At 35.8% G+C, this 25,649-nt stretch overlaps 2 pseudogenes; one reads left to right on the top strand and one right to left on the bottom strand.

Moving 5' to 3' along the window:
- Window positions 1-8,537: 8,537 nt before the first annotated feature.
- LOC109489333 lies at window positions 8,538-9,049 on the top strand (annotated as a pseudogene).
- Window positions 9,050-24,120: 15,071 nt separating this feature from the next.
- Window positions 24,121-24,891, bottom strand: LOC105236794 (annotated as a pseudogene).
- Between the last annotated feature and the right edge of the window lie 758 nt (window positions 24,892-25,649).

Raw genomic sequence — 25,649 nt, forward strand, 5'->3', positions numbered from 1 at the left:
CTTTTCTTGTGGGAGGGGATCTTTTCATTGTTAAGTCCCTGATCAAAAATATGTATAGGAAGGGGAAGAAAAGAGGTGGGCTGAACATGAAGTAAAACGTTCTTGTGTCCTAACTTCAGCTTAACTTCTTACTAGCTGTGTGAAAGTGGAAAGTAAATCAAGGTCTGTGTAACTCACTTTCCTCACTATAAAGGGGGGCTAGTAATAATACTCTTCATATAGATGGAGAAGGGTTAGGAATTTTGCCTCTAGGGACAAGGTAGACTATTTTAAGCACTGGAACAAAAAAGAATAATATAAAAATAGCATAATTATAATAATATAAAAAAGAATAATATAAACAATTTAGTGACTTAGAAAAATGTTATTAATACTTTAAGTTAATAAAAGGTTATAAGGAGTTTGTATACAATTATTTTGGTATGATAATCTACACAAAGGAAAAAGAATAAAAGCATATTTTTGTTAAAGAGCTACAAATAATTACCTCTATGTTGCAGCTTTATTATACTTTTTCATTGAGCATTTATGTTTAACAAAATATATTATAGTTCAAATTGAAAAAGTATGTATGTATATATGTGTATATATATAATATTCAAAGTAAATAAACAGAACTAAAAATGTCATATCATATATAATAATTATATATTTATAATAGCTGGGATACCAAGGAAAGAGGGATGTACTATGTTTCAGATTAATGTTTTTGGAACATTTGTTTTCCTAAATACAAGATAACTGATAGATAATAACTTGCCCAAAGTATTATATTAGTATTAATTATTTTAATCAATTAAAAGTATTTTAAATAAAGTGATAGAAAAGCCAGCTTTTATTATCCGTAGTTTTTTTAAATTCTGGATTTTAAACTAATCAATAGAATTGCTATCTGTCACACATAAATATCTCTTCTTGTACAAGAAATTATACATTTCTAAATATAGAAGAAAGAGTATAAAAAAGTTTAAGGTAAGTTTTAGTTACTTTGAATGGCTAATTGCTGATTATAATAATTTTACATTAAGAGAAATATGGATGCAATATAGTTTACACTGTAATGATTCAAGGTCTCCCAAAAATATTGTGTAATTTGGCTCACTAGTTGCACTGGTCTATTTCACTTGTCCTCATGGCAAGCAAGGTAATGAAATAGGAAATTATTCGAGCCAAGTAACTTCACTGGAAGTAATTCAGTTCAGTTGTAGTTTTTGAATTTCCCCAGGATAAGTCAAAATACACCTTAACTTACAAATATCCAAAGTTCTGACCTTTTGATTTTTCATAAATTTTTTTTTACTGACATGAGTTATTCTTCCCACCCTTTTCCAGTTAGTAATTTGGATTCTTTCCTGAAGAGGATTTTTCCATGCACACCACACAAAGCTATCCATCAACTTCTTCCCATGCTTAGGTTTTTATTCATCTTACCAACACCGATTTTTGTTGGAAACAAATCAGAAACATAGGGAAACTACAAATGGAAAAGATATGACATGTCAACCAGTATAACTTCCTACAAACAGGATTACTCCTTATAATTTATTTATTTTATTTTATCATACTTTACATCATCACAATACCACCACTATCCTTTAATCATAGAGTGAGAATGTTATGCTTGTTTAATGCTTAATATAATATTCTGTTTTATGTTTTCTTCCTTCCCAGAGTTGGAGGAAAAAATGAAGAGAAATATTTTGGCTGCATAATTCTCCTCCCATCCCTGCCCATGCCAAGTCTTTTCCTTTGAGCTCTGAACCATTAACTCTTAGTGCACTTGGAGGCATTACTAAGCTAAGAGGATTTTCCTTACCAGGGAAGAAAAAGGAAAAAAGCCATTTATCATTTGCTGGAGAAGGAAGACAGGAAAATCATCCAAATGTATTTTTCTCTGATTAAAAACAGCTAGCACCATGATCTCCCTATTAATATCGTCCCTCTCAAAACTTCTTTGTCTATGATTCTTTACTCTCTCACCCAATTATTCAGCAAGTATGTATTCCATAGTTCATACTATGTGGCAGGCCTTTTTCTAAGCATAGGGTTTAAAAAATTGAAATTCTGTAATCCCAGCCATCTAAGTGGTGGGGGAAAAGATGGCAAACAATAATCCTATACTATGTTAAAAGGAATACACACAGTACAATGGAGGTATGAAAAGACATGAAAATAGTGAATTTAGAGTTAGATGTCATAAGATCTTTGATTTTTATTCAGAAAGATCTGACCTGAGAATCTGAAGACCTTAAATAATAAGGGATGCCTATATTATCAGGTTTATATTCCTGAAATTTTATTCATCTTATTGGTATAGATATTCTGCAAAAATATTTTAAGTTTTTAATATTTAATCTAGATGGTGGATAACCATAAACTATATTAAAAACAAAAACAGGAGAAGCACTTTTGGAATAGTGAGGGAAGGACTTCTGAAAATCTTTGCTTCCTTAGAAACATTGAGAATAGAAATAGTCTAAATCAACTTTTTCGGAACTCTGGAAATTGACCAAAGGCCTACAACAATAGTAGGAGTATTTATTCAAGAAAAGAATGGATGATGTGGGACTGATATCAGCAAAATGTCTGATGAAAATGTTACTCAATGTACCCCCATCTTGATAACAACCACTTGGCATCCACCCACAGACGTAAGTGCCTTTGTGGGATTGATGGGATCTGGCACCATATTCCAAGGAATCTGAGAAGAGTTTTGCCAACCTGTCATCAAGTAACAGACATATAGACTTTGATCTTGGTTGTTGGGGATGCAAAGAGTCTGAGAGAGGGGTAGATAGGACTCTTGGAGGGTATTAAAGGGATGTGGATCCTAATAACCATATTGTGGACTTCATCAAGAAGCTGCCCATGATACTCTGGGGATGCCTCACCTGCAGATCACCCCAAGCGGCCTGGGTACCTCCAGGGTTCTGTGTACCTCACCCACACACCCTGTGGCCACCTCCTTGTACATGCTCCTTACGGTGGCGAGAGTGAGTTTTGGTAGAGGACTAGTGAGCAAGTGCAGAAAACTGGCCTGAAACTGTGTGCCAGGAAAAAAGCCACAAACCTGAGCTTTAAAACTCTTGGCAAATCTCAGTAGTATCAATGGCTGACTTTTCAGCAGAAATCATGGAGACTAGAAAGCAATGGGATGACATTTTCAAAGTGCTGAAAAAGACTTAACCAAGAATTCTATGTCTTACAAAACATTCCCCAAAATAAAAGATAAATTAATTCATTCTCAGATACTGAAACTAAGACTTTATCATTATCAAACCTCCCCTAGAAGAAATATTAAAGGGAGTCCTTCAGGTTGAAATGAAAAGGCACTAAGTCATAACTTACTTCAACATGAAGAAATAAATGCACTGGTATAAGTAACTACACAAATTAATAAGAATCACAATATACACATCATTTTGTTTGTGAATCTTCTATTTGGTATAAATGACAGGTGTATAAGTCAGTAATTATAAAACTATGTTGATGAATTGTAATGTATAAAGATGTAATTTATAGGATCATAGTAGCACAAAGTGTGTGTGTGGGGAGTATGAAGTTGTATTGGAGTAAAGGTTCTGTAATATTAAAATTAAGTATATTTATCTGAAGAGGTTGTTTTAGTTGTTAACTGTAATCCCAAGGGTGATCGCTCAGAAAATAAATTAAAAAATAGTGAAATAATAATAACAAAAGTTTTAATATACTATATTAGAAAATATGTAACACAAAAGAAAGCACATATGGAGGAAAGGAGAAATAACAGCAACAAAAAATAGATAACAACATGAGACATGTAGAAAACAAATAGGAAAATGGCAGGTGCAAATACATGTATTGGTACCTATCTTATATGTAAATAGGCTAAATTCCCCAATCAAAAAACAGTTACTGGAAGAATGGATTTTAAAAATCCAACTATATGCTGTCTATAAGATACATACATTAAATTTAAAGAAGTAGTTGGAAGTAAAATGGTGAAAAAATACATACTGCTCAAAGAGTCACCATAAACAGCTTGCATGGTTATACTAAAATTAGACAAAACATACTTTAAGACAAAAATTGTCACTAAAGACAAAGAAGAACATTTTATATTGATTTAAGAGTCAATTCATCAAGATGGTAAAACAGTTATGAACACATATCCACTTGAGAACAAAGTCCCTAAATAAATGAAACAAAAACTAACAGAAATAAAGGGAAAGACAAATAATTCAACAATAATATTTGGAGACTTCAATACCCTACTTTCAATATGGGTAGAATAAATAAAGAGAATATTAAAAAAAAAGATGAACAACAATATAAACCAGCTAACCTTAAAAGACACCTGTTGACCACTGACCAACAACAGCAAAATACACATTGCTCTCTGGTGCATGTGAAACATCTTCCAGGATAGATAATATGTTAGGCCCTTATAATTTTTCAACAGATTTAAAAGAATCAAAATCATACAAATATGCTCTTTGACCCCAAATAAATTCTCAATAACAGAAGAATGATGAGCTCAAATCTGGCATGATCAAAATCTGAAGTCAATCTAAGTTTTTAAACATGAAGAAAAATTATGAACATGTCTTTTAAGGAAAATTAACTCAAAAACTTTAATAGCCAAAAACATACTGTATAATCATACTCATCATGGTAACTGGTAATTCGTATGACCATATTGGAATGACCAAATTTGAATTACACCTCACACTCATAAACACATGCAATCTTTCTTAAAGCCTATGACATAGGAAACATTGTTATCACACCTCCATTTTATAGATAAGGAAACTCAGGATAAGGGATATTAATAATCCTGCCTACCATCACATATACCATAATTTATCAGTTCTCCTATTAATAGGAATCAGGGCTTTCATTAAGAAGCTATCAAGAACACAGCGGTCATGAACATTCGTATGCAGTGTTTTGTGGAATTAAATGTTCCTAATCCAGGTCCTCTGAAAATCAAACATAAAGATGAGATGAGGTGTGCAAAAGATTCATTGGTGGAAGTGACTGAAGAAAGGGAAGAATCAGAGAAGACGGAACAGCTTTCAGACCACGACGCAAATCTGATACTTTGAAGGAAAAGAGAAAGGAAGGATGATTTCTAAGGAAAAATATCAAGCTGCAGTTCAATTCTAAGAAAGTTTTGGCCAGGCTAAATGTAGGGTAATTGTAAATGCCATTACTCAGATTAGTGATGTTGCTTTTTATTCTGTTCGCTTTTTTTAAACCATGAAATAAATTAATTTTATCAGTTCCATATTTGTTGTGTGTCTACCAAGATTATCACATAGTCTTTTTGTCTTTAGTTCTATGTGGAAAATATGTTGATTTTCAAACGTTTAACCAACCTTGCATTTCTGAGGTAAATTTATTTGATTATGATCTATTTTCTGAATTTCCAGGAATGATGCTTGAGAATCACATTTTAAAAATCATGCCAGGTGATTCTTAAGCACATTAAAATTTAAGAAGTGATATAATCTGTAACACACTGCATACCCTTTATCATACCCATACCATATACAGATAAAAACATAAGCTTACACCCAAACCTCTAATTCCTATGTAACAAAACGAGAGTTTATGCTAGCTTTTTCCCTTTCAGTATTTGTAAATCCTTTCTCATACATCAAAGAACATGGCTCCCATTATCTTTCATATATGTACTTATTTGATAATCTTCCCTGGATATAAACAATTTTTCATCCCTGTTTGCCATCACATCATCCTTGTGGACACCTTGTCGCCTTTGATTTTTGACTCCCAATGCCTCTATTACCATCCTCCACATAGATGTTCTTCTCAACTTTATTGAGGTTCAAAACCCATTACACAGCCCTTCCACTTAGACACCTTCCTTAGCTTGCTTAGGCTCTGACCCTCCACTCAGGGCCACCCACCTTTTGGCACAGAAACCCTGTTTAATACTTGTGCTCCAACAATTCATGTGAGGCTGTCCTTTTCCATGAACACCTTCTTTAACCTTCTGGATTCTAATTGCCCACAGTAGGCTGTCCCGCTTGCCTGGATATCCTTCTTGCCCTTCTCAGCCTCTGATATCTCACATCAGGCTGTCTTCCTCAGGAACACACTCCTCACTTGGCTCTTTCTCTGAATCCTTACATCAAAACTTGCTCTGTGTGCATTCCTCCTCAACCTCCTCAGACCTTGACATTCAGTGTGGGGTAGCTCTTCTACAGGGACGCCCTCTCACCCTGTTTAGACGCTGACACCTCATGCAAGGCTGACCATGGAAAAATCCTTAACCAAGGAGAAATTGGACAACCTTTCCAAGGCATCCCCGCTATGTAGTAGGCACACTCCTTATCTCACTTGGGCTCTGACACTCCTCTACGAGACTCATGTCTCCCATGACATAGACAGTTACCTTGTTCTGCCTCACCTAATGCTTTTAAGACTAAATTATTCAGTAAGAGAGGTAAAGAAAAGAGAAGGTGAAGGAAGGAAGGAAGGCAGAGTGGAAGTGATATTAAAAAAAAATAAAGGAAAATGAAGCATTTGCCATAACATTTTGGGCCTAGAAGGAAGAATCAGAGGTGCTGTTTCCATTTCAGACAGATTCATACCTGAATAAACAGTGTTATTAGATATACTATCTGTGAACCAGACCTATCAGAACCTTAATTAGTGTGACCTTGGAGAATATCAATTAAAAAAAAAAGAAAACCCTGTATTAGATAAAATTCACCAATTTAAAATCAAGTCAATAATGTTCAGTATATTCGCAGACTTTGTGCAACCATCACAACAATCCAAGTTTAGCATAATTTCATCATCCCCGAAAAGAAAGTCTGTACTCATTAAATAGTCACTCATTTTATTCATCACCCAGAAGTAGGCAATTACATCTACAACTAAACTAGTTTATTTCCTTTTTCCAGACATTTCATATAAATGGGACCATACAATATGTGGTGTTTTGTGACTAGTTCCTCTTATTTAGCTCAAAGTTTACAAGGTTCACCCATGCCATAATATGAAGCATTTCTTTTTATTGCCAAGCAATATTCCATTGTAGGAATACACCACATTTTGTTTATCCATTCATCAGTCAATTGAGATTTTGGTTGTTTTCACATTTTGACTACTATGTATGATGTTTCTATAGAATTCATGTGCAAATTTTTGTGTGGACATACCTTTCCACTCTCTGAGTACTATATTAGTCTGCTCAAGCTGCCATGCCTAACACCACAAACTGGGTCACTTAAACAACAGCAATATATTTTCTCATTTCTAGAGGCAAGAATTACAAACTCAAGGTCCTGGCAGGGTTGGTTTCCCGTGAAATCTCTCCTGGCTTGGAGGAAGCTGCCTCTTTGCTCATCCTCACATGGCCTTCCTTCTGTGCACACATACCCCCGGGGTCTTTTACTCTTCTTGTAAGGACACCAGTTTAATTAGATTGGGTTCATTTTTATGAACTCATTTAATGTTTATTTTATTAAATATCTTATAATCTTTAATTTATTAAAGACTTTGTCTCCAAGTAGAGTCACAGTGGGGGTTAGGGCTTCAACATACGTATTTGGAAGCGGCACAGTTCAGTCCATAACATTTCACCTTCTGCCAGCCTCCCACCAAATTCGTATCCTTTTTACATGCAAACTACATTCACCTTATCTCTCTAGCCCCAAAAGTCTTAGCCTACTCCAGCATCAACACCAAGTTCAAAGTCTCATCTAAATATTATCTAACTCAAGTATAAGTGAAGCTCAAGGTATAATCCTGAGGCAAAATTCCTCTCCATCTGTGAACCTATAAAACCAGATGAGTTACATGCTTCCCAAATACAGTGGTGGGACAGCCAGAGGCTAGACATTCCTTTTCCAAAAGGGAGAAATTATAAAGAAGAAAGAGGTGAGAGGTCACAAGCAAGTCTAAAACCTAGCAAGGCAAATTCCATTAGATGTTATGACTCCAGAATAATCCTCTCTGGCTAGGTGCTTTGTCCTGTGGGCCCACCAGGGTGGTGGCACTCCTTCCAGGCCCACTAGTGAGGCCACACTGTCATGGTCCACAGTAAAGCATAGCCATCCCTTTGGCTCTAGGAGGTGACTGTGCCCTCTCAGCCATGGGCAGAGACCCTCCCCTTAAAACCTTGGTCAGAAACAGCCTGGTCTGCTGAAACCAAGGAGGTTGCCACTGCTTTCTGTAACTGAGGAGACAGCCTTGTTCCTCAGGCCTATCACTTCTCAGCCTGTGGTGGCAGTAAATTAATTATAGTTCAGTTCATAACAGGTATATACCTAGGAGGGAAATTACTGGGTCTTCTGGTAATTCTGTGTTTAAACCATTGAGGAACTGCCAGGGTCTTGTCCAAAATGGCTAAACAAGCAGTTCACCAGGGGGTCCTGGAGATCTGTCTCTTGCTTTAACAGTATTGGGATGGAACAGACCCAGAGATGTCCCTTCTTCCAGCCTCCACCAACTGTCTTTTCAGAACCATCTTCTCAGCCATCCTTGGTCTCTGGGACCAGCCAACACCATATTTTGGGTTTAACATGACCTCCCAGATTCATCAGAATTATTCGACTGAGGTGAAGGTCACTGTCAACCACATGGTCAACATGCATCTGTGGGCCTCGTACACCTACCTTTCTCTGGGCTCCTAGTTAGACCACAGTGATGTGGCCCTGGAGAGTGTGGGCCACTTCTTCCCAAGTTAGTTAAGGAAAAGCAAGAAAGACCCATGCATCTCTTAAAGATGCAAAACCAGAGCCATGGCTGTGCCTTCTTCCAGGACATGCAGAAGGCATCCCAAGATGCATGGGGTAAAACCTGGGATGCCATCACCATGTTCTGGAAAAGAACCCGACCCGGGCCTTTGGGGATCTGCCTGCCCTGGGTTCTGCCCATGCAGATGCCCATCTCTGTAACTTCCTGGAGAAACACTAACTAGATGAGCAGATGGAACTTATCAAGAAGATGGCAACCACCTGACTAACTCTGCAGGCTGGCAGCCCCAAGGCTGGGTGAGTATCTCTTTGAAAGGCTCACCTTCAAGAGTGACTAGGAGCCTCTGGAGTCCAGCAGCCTTTGAAGGTCGCCCTGGACTCCCCCTGGTGCTAGGGCTTCTGCTTCAGCCTCTCCCTGCAGCCACAAGGCAGCTTCTCAACCACCCTAGGGCCCTATCCCAAGCCAAACGGAAACAATACATCTTTTTGCAGCAAAAAATAATAATAAAATAAAAATGTAAATGGCTGAACTATATTAGATCATTAGAAATGAATAAGGGATTCAATTTCCTCACATCTTCAGTGATACTCATTAGTGCTTGAGGCTTGTCGTTGTAAAGGAACTCGAGCACACTTGTCACAATCATAGTCTAACCACAGCCTCTCACATTCTTTCCTCTGCTCTTTCCTGACTTGTTTGCCTTTCTCTATCATTCCTTCTCATCAAGGTAGTGCCAGCTGACTCCCTGAAAGGAAAATATAAAAGGGACCTTATGAAGTTATTTAGGGTTTTTATTTATTAAAAAACTTCTTTATGACATGTGCCATCACTAGGTTAACTTGGTTTTGCAAGGCAAGCTCTCTGAAGCTGGTCAATTTTACTGAGACACTCTCCCTACTGTTTCCTTCCAGATAGTTTCTGGTTGCTGAGAATTTAGCTAAGTGAGCCTTAGGCAAGGCCTGTCCAATGTCAGAACATTTATGCATGAGGAGAAAAGTACATTCTTTAAAAATCAATATAATTAATATAACGGCATAAATTATGTAATTGCTCAGTAATTCATGCTGTTTATGTAGCAAATTAACTCATGGTTTTAAAACAAATTTATGCCCTTATAATAACCTCTTCATAGGCACTGATATGGGGCACATCTAAATACCAAGGGGAAAATAAATGAGGTAGAATAAATATTTTTTATTTAGTTAACTGTGAATTTTCTTAATAGCCCAAGCGAAACTGGTGCTTCTGGTTTCCAGCTGTGTAGTTCCTGTCTGTAATTTTTTTTTAAATGGTTCTATTTTGGTTCACAGTGGTCACATAAACCTGGGATATCCTCTTTAACTGCAAGTTAAAGATTATCAATATCAGACTGGAATTATGTCATAAAACATTACTGGCTGATTCATTAGAGCTGGTGTTGTAATGTTTCTTCAACTCATAAAGAGCATTTACTATGATATACAGATTTTCCATGGTAACAGAGATGATCTTGTCATTTTATAATTTACTAGACTGAAGTAATTCCCAGGCAAAGCACATGTTTGAGAAAGTCAGCGGATGCTCACCACAGGCAGAACAAATTCCAGGCCAAAAGTGAAGACATTACAAATGCCTAAAATTGCAGTCTTTATCTCTAAGGCAGGTGTTTCAAAACTGGACTGATCCCAAATATTTTTTTCCTTTTTGGTTATTGTTTTTCTAGAAGAAGTTGAAAAGGATGTTAAAGATAAGGCAGGTGTTAAGATAAGATTCCTCACCAGGAATGACTCATCAACAGCCAATCAGGGGTTTTGTATCTGTGAACATGACCAGGGGAGGTGGCTTGGCTATGGTTATGAAAACTCCCTTCAGTTCAGTGAAAACAATATTTTAAAAAAATTTTTGAAATAATTCCCACTTTTAGGGAAAAAAAATCTCCATAGCCACTTGTACCAATTAGATAACTTAGAATTTGTTATTATGTCACTATAAAGTTAATAGCTTTGATTCCAACTTTGCCTATTATGTTAAGGCATATCATAGCCTCAATATTTAAAATTGTATAGGATGATGGATTTATCTCTTAGTACATTTCAATTGAATATGTCAAAATGAATTATTAAAACAAAATATATTAATAAGTGAATCAGAGCAAGGAGAAAGTAGCACAGAGTTTAAGATATTCAGTGCTAGTGTCTTCCAGAGTTATGCCAAGTTATTTTTCCTAGGAAGAAAATGGATTAATAAATAATACAAAGACAGAAGTTCATTGGCCCCTTTGTCATTTGCCTCCTCTGGGAATTATGGCAAGGAACAGTTGCCCTTGTTAACCTGTGAACATTTTTCACTCCCTTAGGTCATTTACTCTGGCTCAGGGGTCCAATTTTCCTTTCATTCATTAACCACATTGGGAAGCAGAGTTCCTAACCCTTTCCAGTCTAAATGTGGAACAATCACATCCCCTCACAATCAACTGCCAGTGTGCTGGGACCTTTACGTTTCACTGTGCTCTCACAGTGACGCAAGTTTTTAACAATTGAAGGATATTAACTCAAAAACTTGTTTTTTAATTGGAGGAGCTCAAGGGATTTCAAATAAATGAACTTGTATAAACTGGAAGTTGGTACATGTGCCTTTCCAATTATTTTTGTTCAAATTAGGGGAGAGGGCACTGCTAATCTCAGAAAGCAGATTTCAGAAATTATTTTAGCTATGAAGCTAACTCAGGATAACAAAACTGAGCACTTGTGAATTGTTTGGATAGCTGGAAAGACATAACCTTGTCTTGTATCTTAGTAAAGTTACCATACATTCAGAACAATGCCATTTCATTATTTAAATATATGCATTTTGGTTAATCCCCTGGGTTATTTTCTTTTATTAGACCTATTGGAAAAAAAGAAACAGAAATATCTAATTGAATTGTAGACTTTTACTAAGACCTTTTCCACTTTGCTCTCAATTGCATAAATTGTCAATTAAAAAATACATTGTATTCTTTTGTAACAATATAACCCAAATATTGTCTTTGTTAATAGAAAAGACTAACAAATCTATATTGTTATCATTAGGGAACATCTTCCCACGCCGTTTGAATTAAATATATCACATTCTGGAGATTGAAAGGAATATGTGAAACAGGGCTTTCTAGGAACTTCCAAAATATACACTGGCATGGTAAGTTAAGGAAACTTGGTTTGAAAGAATGATAGGGAAATCCTCTGTGTTCTTTGTCATTTCCTATTTCCTCAGACAAGTGAGAGAGAGAGAATGGGGGGGCATTCTAATGCTTAAGTAAGTCTTTTGTCAGATAACATTAGATAATTCTTGAAAAGAACAAGATTTAGGCACTTAGAATCTGTAATTGATCTTCACAAGAGAACATGTTTCTTTAGGAAAATAATTTATCATCCAGGGATAACTTTTTAATGTAAAATGACATTTTAATATACAATATATCAGAAAATTCAATATGAAGAACTTTCCAAATCACACACACATACACACAATACATGTGTAATATATATATATATATTATATGCAGTGTTATATATATGTTTATGTATATTATATATATAGTGTTTACTACATCTCCAATGGCAAAATAGTGTCTTATGCTTAATTTTTTTTTTAGCCAGCCCCTGGAATTAAAGCAGTTACTGAACCAGTTAGTAAGGTATGCATATTTGGATATAAAAATTATGCATAGTATTTTTAATTTGCCTTTCTCTTATTAAAAGTAAATTTGAGGGGCACCTGGGTGGCTCAGTCGTTAAGCATCTGCCTTCGGCTCAGGGCGTGATCCCAGAGTCCTGGGATCAACCCCACATCGGGGTCCTTGGCTGGGAGCCTGCTTCTTCCTCTCCCACTCCCCCTGCCTGTGTTCTCTCTCTCGCTGGCTGTCTCTCTCTCCGTCAAATAAATAAATAAATAAAATCTTTAAAAAAAGTGAATTTGAACTTCTTTTCATACCTCTATTGACTATTTATATATTATTTTAACTTCTTTTTTATATGCTCTACTTGTATCCTTTAGGTTGTTTTTATTTTTCTATTCGGTTTTATCACAGCTCTCTTAAAAGTCTCAACTTGGGAAAGCAACACTAAATGATTTATTTATTCAATGTATATTTACTAAGGAAACTTATTGTAACTTAAGTTAATCATTGTTTTATGTCTAAAGAAAACAATAATAAACAAGACATCCTAGTAAGGAAAGACAGATGAAGAATAAATAAATGAATATATAAGGTAATTGCTATGAGGAAAGTAGATTATAAAGGAAAATTATAACAAGAACTCTTTCATTGCTTCTGGGAATACAAAATGGTACAGCCACCTCAGAAGACAGTTTGGCAGCTTTTTTTTTTTTTAACAAAACTAAACATATAAAACTAAACATATTATTCAGCAATCATGCTCATTAACATAGAAATGAGGTGTAAACCTGCACATGAATGTTTATAGCAACTCTAGTCATAACTGCCAAAACTCGGAAGCAACCAAGATGTTCTTCACTAGTGAATGGATACATAAAGTCTGGCACATCCAAATAGTGGATGTTATTCAGTGCTAAACAGAAATGGGCTATCAAGCCATAAAAAAAACATGGAGGAAACTTAAATGCACATTATTAAATGAAAGAAGTCAATCTGAAAACTGGACATACTGTGTGATTCCAACCATAGACATACTAGAAAAGGCAAAACTGTGGTGACAATAGAAAAATCAATGGTTGCCAGGCTTGGGGAAAGGAGGAGTGACTAGGCAGAACACAGAACATTTTTAGGGCAAACTATTCTGTGTGATACTATAGTGGTGGATACATGTCATTATACATTTGTCAAACCCCACAAAATGTACAACAGCAAGAGCAAACAGTAATGTAAAGTCCGGACTTTGGCTCATGTGTCAACAGGTGGGTTTATCCATTGTAACAAATGTGCCACCACCTGGGTGGGGGAGGCTGCACCAGTGTGGGGGTAGCTCAACGGTGCGGTGAACCAGAAAGCGATCTAAAAAAGTGTATTTTTTAGAAAGGAAATTATAAAATGAGTTCTCATATTTCCTCTAATTTATTCATAGTTTTGCATTCCTATATGCAGCATAGTATGAGGCAAGATCTAACAAATTTTGCTACATTGATAAGGAACTTCCATTGGTTGACTTTCATAATGACTTTAAAAACCCTTAAACTCCCCCATCAGTGGGTCACTATCTGGATTCTGTACTATTCCATTACTTATATATCTATACTTATGACAATACCAAATAATTTAAATCACTTTGACTTTATAATATATTTCATTATGATACTGCATAGGATATTGGTCAAGGATGGAGGCTCCAGAATGAAACCACACTGTTACTAATGGTGTGACCTTAGACAATATACTTTATCACCTAGTGCCTCATCAGTCACATTAAAGAGAACAGTTCCTAACTATATTAAATAACATAATATATGTAAAGCTTTTGGAAGAATGCTTGACACATTAAGTCGTATCTATTGCCACGTTCACTAATTCTATGATTGTTACTATCATATGGTAGGGCAAACACTCCCCTTCAGTGTTTTTATTCTTCAATAAACTCTTGATCTTTTATTCTATTTTGCAGTTTTGTCTTCCATATGATCTTGAAAATAAACTTGTTGCATTACATGAAAAATAACATTCTCTGTCTTGATTTGTTACTATTAAATATATATAATGAATTGCATTGAAGGAATGTTTTAAACTTATATTGAATGAGTGCGTTACTATATTGTGTCTTCATCCAGGAATATTGAATGTCTTCCCTATTATGCAGATTTTTATGCCTATTGGTGACTTTATATGGTGGTGAATTTTCTTATGCTTATTTTAGTATTGTTGTTGTGCTATTATTTTTCTTACTTATGGGAGCCCTCCCCTCTCTCATTTTCACATTCATTACAGTTTTTAATTTTTTTGTTTTTGGTTAGGGGAAATAAATAATTGGTGTTCATATGCTGTCTGGTCATCTTTTTCAACTTATTAGTTCTAGTCCAGTTGATTCTGTGTAGACATATTTTAGGGGTAGAATTATGTACCCCCCAAAAGATATTTTGAAGTCTAAAGCCCCATACTTTATAATGTGCCCTTATTTAGAAAGAGGGTCTTGTGCAGATGTGATCAAACTGAGGTGAAGGCATTCATGTGGGCCCTAAACCAGTATGACTGGTGTCCTTATAAGAAGAGTAAAACATTATGTGAAGACAGAGACACACAGGGAGAATACCATGGGACTACAAAGGAAAATACTGGAGTGAGGCAGAGAAGGAAATCAAGGATCAAAAGTCACCAGAAGCTAGGAAGAGGAAAGAAAGGTTTCTTCCCTATAGCTTCCCTGATAATACCTTGATTTTTCACTTCTAGGTTACAGAACTGTGAGAGAGTAAATTCTTGTGTTATACTGTCTGGCTTACGGTACTTTTTTAATGACAGCTCTAGGAAATGGATATACTTTTCATGAAGATATATGACCCATAAATAAGAAGAGTACTGTCCTTTTTTTAATGTTTATACATTAATCCTTTTTTCTTATGTGATTGCATTGCTTGGGATCTCCCTGAAATGTTAAAGAGTAGTGGTGATAATGGGCATTTATCTTATTTCTGAATTCAGTAAGATTCATTTTATTAACTTACTAGTAGTATGTTGCTGTCTGAGGTTTCTAGTAGATAATATTTATCAAGTTAAGAAAGATTCCTTCTATTGAAGCCAGTCTAGTGAATTCCATTAAAACTGAATTTAGATTTTTAGGGTTATATACTGAGAAAAATCACATTTTTTTTCCTTCAAACTTTTCCTCCTGTGACTTATATTATAATATTTCTTGAGGCTGAAACATTCTTATATTCCTGAAAGTGTTCTTGATGATTCATTGTTCTTTAAATATATTGCTTGATTCAATTTATTAACATTCTATTTAGGATTTTTCACACACGTTCATAAATAAAATCAACCACTAGTTATTTTAATCTTGCTTGTGTTCTTTTGATTTGTTTCAGGATTACATTAATTTTGTAAAGTTAATTGGGACATTTTTTATTTATTTCCAGCTATATTTCTGCTATCTAAAACATTATCTAAAAGGTTGAAATCACCTGTTTCTTGAATAGGACTCATTGATAAACGCTGTGTGATCTGGGTATATTTTTTTGGATGTTGATCTTCAGCAATTTTTTATTTCTTCAAGATTATTGGTATGTTGAGATTTTTCTACTCATTCTAACTCTTAAGACAGTATGATGATGATTTAGATGACAATTTAAATATTCATAGAAAAGCATCTATTTTGTCCACATTTTCAAATATACTTATATACAGCTTATGTTAACTTGTAGGGTTACAGTAAAAAAGTATCACACACACTTACTATGTCACAGTTCGGGAGTCTGGAAGTCCAAAATCAAGATGTCGGCCAGGTTGGGATTTTATGAAGGCTGTGAGGGAAGGATCTGGTGCAGGCCTCTCCCTTTGACTTACAGATGGCTGTCTCTTCCTTGTGTCTTCTAGATCATCTTTCCTCTGTGCCTGTCTCCATGTTCTGATTTCTCCTGGACACCAGTCATATCGGATTAGGTCCTAATTTAATGACCTAATTTTTTTTTGGGGGGGGGAGAGAATCTTATGCCTGCTCCATACCCAGCACAGAGACAGGCATGAGGCTCGATTCTAGGATCCTGAGATCATGACCCAAGCTGAAATCAAGAGTTGGACACTCAACCAACTAAGCCACCTAGGTGCCCCCTTAATGACCTCATTTTAACTTGATTAGCTAAGAGTTTATCTCCAAATGTGGTTACATTCTGAGGTACTGGGGGCTAAGGACTTTAACATGTGAATTTTGAGGGGACACAGTTCAACCCACAACATAGTTCTCCCTATATTTTCTCTTATCTACTTAGTAACAGTCTGTATTTGTAATTGTACTTTATTTCTGATGCTTAATATTATTTAGGGGTGATTTTGATCTTTTCAAAAATTTATCAGTTTTCCACACTCTAACACTCTCTTTAAATGATAGCTTTTGGCATTTTGATCATGGCTAAGTTTTCTTAAAAATTGTTATCTTATCTATTTATTCCTTTCTTCTGCTTTATGTTTTTATTTACTTTCTTGATATGAAGCATAAATAATTCATTTTTACATTTTCTTATATTTTAATAAATCAGTTTATGGGTAAACATCTTTTGAGCATGACTTGGGTCACCTTCAAGAGGTTTAAAATAATAGTATTTCTATCTTTGTTTATTTCTGAAGAAATTCTCATTTTCACCTCGATTTTTTTTATCCCAAGATATAAAAAAATCTATTTTAAAATTAGTAAGTAGATATCTTGACTGAGATTTAAAAAAATAATAATGTGGGTTGTATGGCCTCAGCTTTTGGTATCTGTAGAGAATTACTCTCCTCCATGGCTTACTGCTTAGCTAATTTGTGAATTCTCCAACTCTTTGAAAAAAAATTGTTTTGTTTATAAAACATAGGTATATATATGCATATAAAGTTATATATATATAAACATACATACTGATATAATCATGTTTTTCATTTGTCTTTAAATTTCTCTAGAAATATTTTTAAGATTTATTTATTTGAAAGAGAGAGACTGCAAGCAGAGCAAGGGCAGAGGAAGAGGAAGGGGGAGAATCCTCAAGCAGACTAATGAGTGTGGAGCCTGATGTGGGGCTCTATTCCAGGACCCCGAGATCATGACCTGAATAGAAATCAAGAGCCAGGTGCTTAACTGACTAAGACACCAAGGGCCCCAAAATTTCTCTAGACATTTTTATTTGTTAACTCCCCTTGCAATTTTTATTTTTTAAAAGATTTTATTTATTTATTTGACAGAGACAGCGAGAGAAGGGAACACAAGCAAGGGGAGTGTGAGAGGGAGAAGCAGGCTTCCCGCCAAGCAGGGAGCCCGATGCTGTGGGGCTTGATGCCAGGACCCTGGGATCATGACCTGAGCCAAACACAGATGCTTAAGGGCTGAGCCACCCAGGCACACCCCACACCCTTGCAGTTTTTAAAGCTAATAGAAATGTTAATGCCTGGGACATCTTAATGGAGTGCATCTTTTGTCAAAAAGAATTACTTCTCTTTGTTCCATTTATTGGTTTTCACACTAAATTCTATTTCATTTATTTTTATTGCTCTATTTTTTATTTTTTCTGCCTATTTTCTTTTGTATTTAGCTGTTAAATTACCTCTCATTTCAAAAATAGTTCTGATAGAAAAAACAACTCTTGTGTAAGTCCACACTATTAGAATAATGTTAAGCAATCTGTAAATCTTGATCATAATGCTAGATCTGACTCTGCTTATGTTAATTTTGACTAGTGATATGTTAGTGACATTAATTTAACAATTTATGCTATCAAAGTTCAGGATTAAGTAATATCCTGTCCCTCTAACCAATTTCTTTTTTCTCAAAATTGCCTATTTTTGTTCCTCCATTTCTAAATTTCCCTTTACTCTGAGTTTCAGAGCATCTGGATGTTAGGTCCATGTTTTACTATTATACTTTACATTAGAAACCAACTATTATATAGACTTAACATTTTTCTTACCATATGTCTGTTACCACATTTAGTCCTATTTATTGGATTTCTTTCTTTCTTTGTTTTTTAAGATTTTTGTTTATTTGAGGGGGGGGAGAGAACACAAGAGGGGGGTGGGGGGCGAAGGAGCAGAGGTAATAGCAGACTCCCTGCTGAGCAGGGAAGCTTGATGCAGGGCTGATCCAGACTCCAAGATCATGACATGAGCCTAAAGCAGACGTTTAACTGACTGAGCCACCCAGGCACCTCTACTGGATTTTTTTCTAATTTTGCTGGAAATAATCTTTTCTTTAAATTATTTTTTTATTATTATGTTCAATTAGCATTAGCCAGCATACAGTACATCATTAGTTTTTGATGTAGTGTTCAATGATCCATTAGTTGCGTATAACACCCAGTGCTCTTTTGGAAGGTCTGTAACTAGGGAAATTTATGAGTGTGGCTGTTTCATAATTTATTTTACTCTATCAGTCAATGTTTTAGCTAGAAATATAGTTAAGACTTAAATTCACCACCATATTCCCTGAACTTGAGAAGCTCCTCTTGTCCTGTAACATCTGCTATTGAAGAAGAAGCCCGATTCTAATCTAATTCTTGTTCTTTTATAAGGAAGTTGTTTTTGTCTCTTAAGAAGCTTTTACCTTTTCTATTTATCCTTGGATTCTACATTTTACCACACATTTCATTATATAGTTCTTTCTTCATTCATGTTAGGATTTTGTTGCTTGTACATTTACTTTGAAGATGCTAATTTTTGTGGGGGAAATTTTCTTCTATGTTACTCTGATTATTGGATTTTCTTTATATATCTGGTGGTTCATTATTGCCTGCTCATTGTCTCATTTACTAACAGCTGTTCAAGTTTTATTAGAACTGTTTGCATGATTGGTTGTGAAATGAATAGAATACACCTGTATGAGGTATAATTATAGCTTGTCTTCTGGATATAGGGCTCTATCTCTTCTTACAGAGCTGCTAACTACCTGAGATATTGTCCAAATACTTTTGCTAATCCTCTTGATTAGCCAAACCAGGAGACAGAAGAAGGTCTAGCTCCTGTGAAGTTCATAGACACCCAAACAGATCCCCTGGGTAACATTCTGCTCCTTACATTTAATTACTTTGATCTATCTCTCATGATAGTTTGTAAGTTCTTTGTACCTTTTTACTCTGCAGCTTCCCTGTCAATCTGATTTTACCTGCTTTCTATCTTACAGGAACCCTCCTAATTTCTAATCTTCCAGTACAGCGACCCATTGCCTGTTGTTGTCATCGGTGCGCCATAATCTAAAACCCTTTTCTTTCTTTCTTTCTTTCTTTCTTTCTTTCTTTCTTTCTTTCTTTCTTTCTTTCTTTCTTTTCTTTCTTTCTTTCTTTCTTTCTTTCTTTCTTTCTTTCTTTCTTTCTTTCTCTTTCTTCTTTTTTGTTAGTATTATAGAAAAATCATGCTCTTTCATGATTATACGATTATTATTACAAGAAATCAGAAAATATCATTTTCCCTCTTCTCTCTTTTTTTCTTTGTGTATCATGCCAGTCCACAATTTCTGGGGAAATTTGAAATATGTTAATTCCAAGCAAATGATTGTGTCCTTTTAGTTTTATCTAAAAATTTAGGATTAGTTATGTATAACACCCAGTGCTCATCACTACATATGCCCTACTTAATATTAACAGAGTTCATTATTCATGAGAAGCAATAAAGGAAATGGATTTATACTTTCTTAGTCTTTTTGGAAAGCTGTGGCTTGTCAAACTTTAACATATGAAATGGTTGGTTTGACATCAAAGATTTCACCTGGCTTATGTACTGAAGATAGTTTGATCCTTACTACAGTGTTTTAGGAAACACAAACATGGTTCTCTAGGTAATTAGAAAGAACTTCAGGAAATAAGATGTGTTCCTTCCTATCCTCTACACTTCCTCTGACATGGAAAAAGAAAAGCCTTTAGAATTTTTTTTTTCATTTTACCTAATGTGACTCCACACAATGAGTTACTGAACTGAACTTCCTCCCCTACACAGTCCATCATTCTGCAGTATTTCACCCACTAGCCAATCCATCTGGAACTTTATCTAGTCACTTGCCAAATTCCTCCTCCTTCTTAAAGATGTTCTGACCCACCTCTGAGTTTTCATTTCCTCCCACTCTACCCAAGTGATGAGCTCTAACCTCTTCTTTCCAGATGTCAAGCTCACCTACTCCCCTGAGATAAAATATCTGCAACAATCTTACTTCCCTGCCAACCATTCACCAAGGTAAAAATGAATTTTCATATCTCCATTTCAAGTGTCAAAAGAACCCATTTTCAACTGGAAAAAATTATATGCCTTTTTCAAACTTATCACCACTCTACCGAATATATCAATTTGGACACAAGAGCTTATTTTATTTTAGTCTCAACCATTCTTACAGTTCCTTCAGTGCACACACAGACACGTGCAAACACATACCATATTCCTGGCAAATTGTATCCAAATGGCCCTCTTATATATATTAACTTCTGGGGGAAAAAAATCATACTACCATGTCCCTAAATTATTTGGAAGCAGAATTCCTCAGTATTCCTCATACATGCCTTTTTATAATTTCTTACAGTATCGATTGCTTATAACAGCCATAGAATTATATACACTTAACTATAGAAGGGAACATATAAATTATCTAAATAGCTCCCACTTCCAGTATGAAATACATCTAATTTTAGGTGATTACTATTTTGTGATAAAGTTTGCTCATCATTCATTCATTTAATCAAGAAATACTTATTGAGGGGTGCCTGGGTGGCTCAGGCCGTCAAGCTCCTAACTCTTGATATTTGGCTCAGGTCATGATCTCAGGGTTCTGAGATGGAGGCCCTCAATGGGCAGTGCCTGCGGAACCTGCTTAAGATTCTCTCTCCCTTGCCCTCTGCCCCTCTCCCACAACCCTGCTTGTGCCCACTCTTTCTCAAAAAAAAAAAAAAAAAAAGAAAAAGAAAAAAAAAGAAAAAGAAAAAGAAAAAAAGGAAATACTTACTGAGTGTTTTACTATGTCCCAAGACTAATCTAATGGCTGGGCATAAATCAATCATCTGCACTTTCAAAGAAATCACGTTTTAATGGGAAGAGACAAATAAGTAATAAACATGATAATTAAGTCGTTAATACAATGTGAATGTGTAATCTGGGATTTTACCTATTTGCTAGTCAATTAGATAGATACTCTGTTATGTTTCATGGTTGCTGACAGAAAACATAAGACTCCTGGGTCAGAGACAAAGTTCTCTCATGCACAGCATTGCAGGCAGCAGGAACATTAGCTTATTTTGCGTGGGAATTATGCAGTTGGGACCGGATGGATGCTGCACATGCAGTAGAGCTGAATCACAACTGAGGAACACGGGATATGAAGAAATCACTATTTTGTAGCAAGCCGTAAGCAAGTCTTGTCTTTGGTTCGGAGAGAGAACTGTCAACTTCTCTTTCAAGATTGCTTGCTATCAATCCAAATCTGAGGAATGTCCCAGTTAAAGAGCTATCAGGATTTTGCATTCTTGGCATACCCAGCAAGATGGGTAGAATCACAAGTGACCCTTGAAGGTGATTTCCATAAAGATGGGCGGTGATAACTGCTATGGAATAGAGAACCAAGTAGATCAAGGTCATAAAACAGAGGAGGCAGGAGGAAGGGTCTCCATTTGCACAGCTGAAGAGGTTGGTCAATGTAGATAAAATAGGCTAGATTATGCTGGGGTGACAACTCCAAATCTTGGTGATTTATAATGACAGATATTTTTGTTTCACTCAAAATAGATGTCAACAACCAATGGGTGGGAGCAGACTTTATGACCGTCACCTTGTTTCCTGAGCAAGAATAGTATTTTCTTAGTCATAATATTGGTTGAAAGAGGGAATATAACAAAGTGCAAAGTGCAACCTACCAAAGCTTCTTTCTCTCTATGTGTCATTAGCCGATGCAAGTCAGATGGCCAGGTCTAACCTTACACTAGGGAGAGGAAGAGGATGCTGATGACAAAATCTGTTATAGTAGTCTTTATAAAGAAGGTGAAATTCAAGCAAATAGCTGAAAGAAATGAGAACTCTAACCAAGTGGGTATATGGGGTAGGGAATTCTAGGCAGAAAGAAAGGCTAGAAAAATGGCTTTAAGGTGTGCCTGGGATGTTGGAAGAATATCAACAAGGCCATTGAGGATGAAACAGAGCAGGAGAAGGGAAATAATTCCTCTGGGCAAATAGAGAGAGCCACTTCTGTAAGCCACTGTAAGGATTCTGTTATAATTTCCGTGAAATAGGGAATCACTACCATACCAGAACTAAATTGTAAAAGAGAAAGAATAGAAGCAGCAAGACTTCTTCAGTGCTCCGTCAGAAGTGGCTCAGAGAAGGGTGGTAGCAGGCACTATGGTGGAGAAATAGGTACTGCCATGTATTTTGAAGGTAACAGCAATAGATAGATTGGATACAGGGGATTAGGAAGGGAGAAAAAGAATGAGACAGGCTCATTCAGGTCACACTTGAAAAGCTTGTATTATGAGAGGTTATGTATGCTGTAAAATTTACACTGAATTTATACTAATGTGAATTAATAATCATGTTCTTAATCATCTCTATTTTTAAGATATTTTGCCTGTTTTTTCCTATCAGTTTCTAGAGGCCAGCGCTAAAAATCCCCCAATATGATAGTGCAGAAGAATTCAGAATGGTCGTATTTTTGTATTGGATTGATAACTTCATCTTTTTTAAAAAAAGATTTTATTTATTTATTTGTCAGAGAGAGATAGAGAGAGCACAAGCAGAGGAAGTGGCAGGCAGAGGGGAAGCAGGCTTCCCCTGAGCAAGGAACCCGATGCAGGACTCAATCCCAGGTCTCTGGGATCACGGCCTGAGCCGAAGGCAGATGCTTAACTGACTGAGCCACCCAGGCACCCCTAACTTCATCTTTATGAAACTTTTTACTTTTAAACATTCAAGGGGTATGTCTTATATAGCTTATAGATGAGTTTTATTTTTTATCCAGTCCAACAATTCCGAATTCTAACTGGATGACTTCGTTAATTTACATTTAAAGTTTTACTGCTGGGCACCTGGGTGGCTCAGTCAGGTAACCAACTGCTTTTGGCTCAGGGTCCTGAGATCAAGCCCCACTTCTGGCTCCCTGCTCAGTGAGGAGTCTGTTTTTCCCTTTCCCTCTGCTGTTCCCGCTGCTTGCACTCTCTAGCTTGTGCTCACTCTCTCTCTCCCAAAAAATAAAGTTTTACTGCTCTATTTGTATTTGAATTAGCATTTTATTATATATTTTCTATACTCCTAATAATTTTTCTTTTTTCTTTTATAATCTGTTTTACTATTTTCCCTCTCTTAGTTTGTTACTTTTTGTTGTTACCCTACAGATTGCAAGATTTGTCTTAGATTTATTAGATTTTATTTCAAATTAGTAAATTTACCAATTTCCAGAAATCCAAAGATCTTACTTAAGTCCATTTAATTATCTGCATCTTATTTTTGTTTGTTTCGGTAACTTTTGTTTCTAGGTGGGGGAGGGGCAAAGAGAGAGGGAAAGAGAGAATCTTAAGCAGGCTCCACACCCAGCATAGAGCCCCATGCAGGGCTTATTCTAAAGATCCGGAGATCATGAGCTGAGCTGAGATCAAGAGTCTAGCTCAACCAATTGAGATACCCAAGTGCCCCTTGGTAACATATTTTAAATCTGCATAAATTTTACAACATATAAAATATTGCTACTGTTGCTTTTTAAGGTATTAGTATTCACTTATATTTATTCTTATATTTAATCTTTCTAATGTTTGTTTGATGTCTGATCTTATTTGTTACTCTTAGGAATTTCTATCTCGTTTTTGACTGGACTCAAACTTGACGGTAGAAGCTCTCAGAAGACAGCCCCTGTCTTTTGGCAATCTGCTCCTGCCATTTTTCTTTGATCTCTTTCTTCTCTTGGCCAAAAATTTAGCATTTTCTGCAGTTTCTGGCTTATTATTCTTAGTACACTGTTTCTTCAGAGCAATATGTCAGAGTTTGTGTTGGAGGGTATGTGGAGTAGTTAACAAGACGTTGAATCTTGAGTGCTTTGGTTCTAGGTTCTCTTGGTTCTTCTTTGTTTACAGGCTTTTTCACAACATATTAGCAGACATCATCTTTTTAAGAAAGACTGAAAAGTTTGTGGGTTCTGCTGGCTTTTTTGGGCCCCACGTGATGAGGCATGCAGTAGTACCAGTAAGTTCAGGAATATCCTTCTCTCCCTTTTTTTTTTACAACAACCAAGTTGAGAACTCTGAGATTGGCATCCACAACACAACCCCAAACAGGTATGTGCTTTCTTTCTCCAGTTGCCTTGGTCTGTAGCAGGAATGCCCCTTACTCAGCAGCAGGGAGACATAGCCATGGGTCAAGATGCCCTGTTTCATGGGGAAGCCCTGTTTGTCATTGTCACCACTGATTCAGACTATATAACCCTCCCATTCTTCACCCAGATCAGCAGCAACTTCTGTGGCCATACACTTCTCATAAAAAGTATGAAGTTTCTGTTCATCATCCACTTCAATGAGTTTCTGGCTGCCAGTGGCTGGGAAAGCGACATTCAGCTTCATCCTACAGCAGCCTACCACTTCCAAGGCACCAGAAGAAAGAAGAAATCTTTCTATTGTTTTTCATTTCTCCTTTCATTACTATGTTTAATCATGAGTCATTTCTCTTTTGCCAGAAAAATCCCCTTTAATATTAATTTTAATAATTTCTTGTCAATGCATTTTTCTTTTCTGAAAACTGTAATTGTTTTTTAATTTACGGAGCTTACTTTTGTTAATTATAAAGTTGTAAGTGGCTATTATTGCTTTTGGAATTTTACAGGCAACATCCCGCTGTCCTTGGTCTGCTAAAAAGTTGATTCTCTGTCTACAGTTGCACCTATAAAAGCAATGTGGTCATTTTCCCTTGCTGCTTTTAAAATAATCTTTTAGATTTGGGTTTTCAATAATTTTTCTATCCCATAATGAGGTGTGGTTTTTATTGCATTTATCTTGGTTGGAGTTCATAATATTTAACTACTAATTTCAATTACTGCATTTTTTTAGTTATAGAATTTCCATTTGATTCTGTTTTATAGATTCCCCTTCTATAGTGAAATTCTCCGTTTTGTCCCTATTTTTCTTGAATACAGTGATCATAATTCTTTTAATATTCTCATCTGGGAAGTCCTATATCTGGGTCATCTATGTGTCTGTTTCTATAATCTTGGATTTTCCACCTGCTTTTCAATGATTTGGTTCTACCTTTTGGGTTGCCTAGTAATTTTTTATTATATGCTATACCTTTTATATAAAAATCTATGGAGTCTTTTTTTTTTACT

The sequence above is a fragment of the Ailuropoda melanoleuca genome, chromosome 1 (assembly GCF_002007445.2).
Source record: "Ailuropoda melanoleuca isolate Jingjing chromosome 1, ASM200744v2, whole genome shotgun sequence".
NCBI classification, from domain to species: Eukaryota; Metazoa; Chordata; class Mammalia; order Carnivora; family Ursidae; genus Ailuropoda; species Ailuropoda melanoleuca.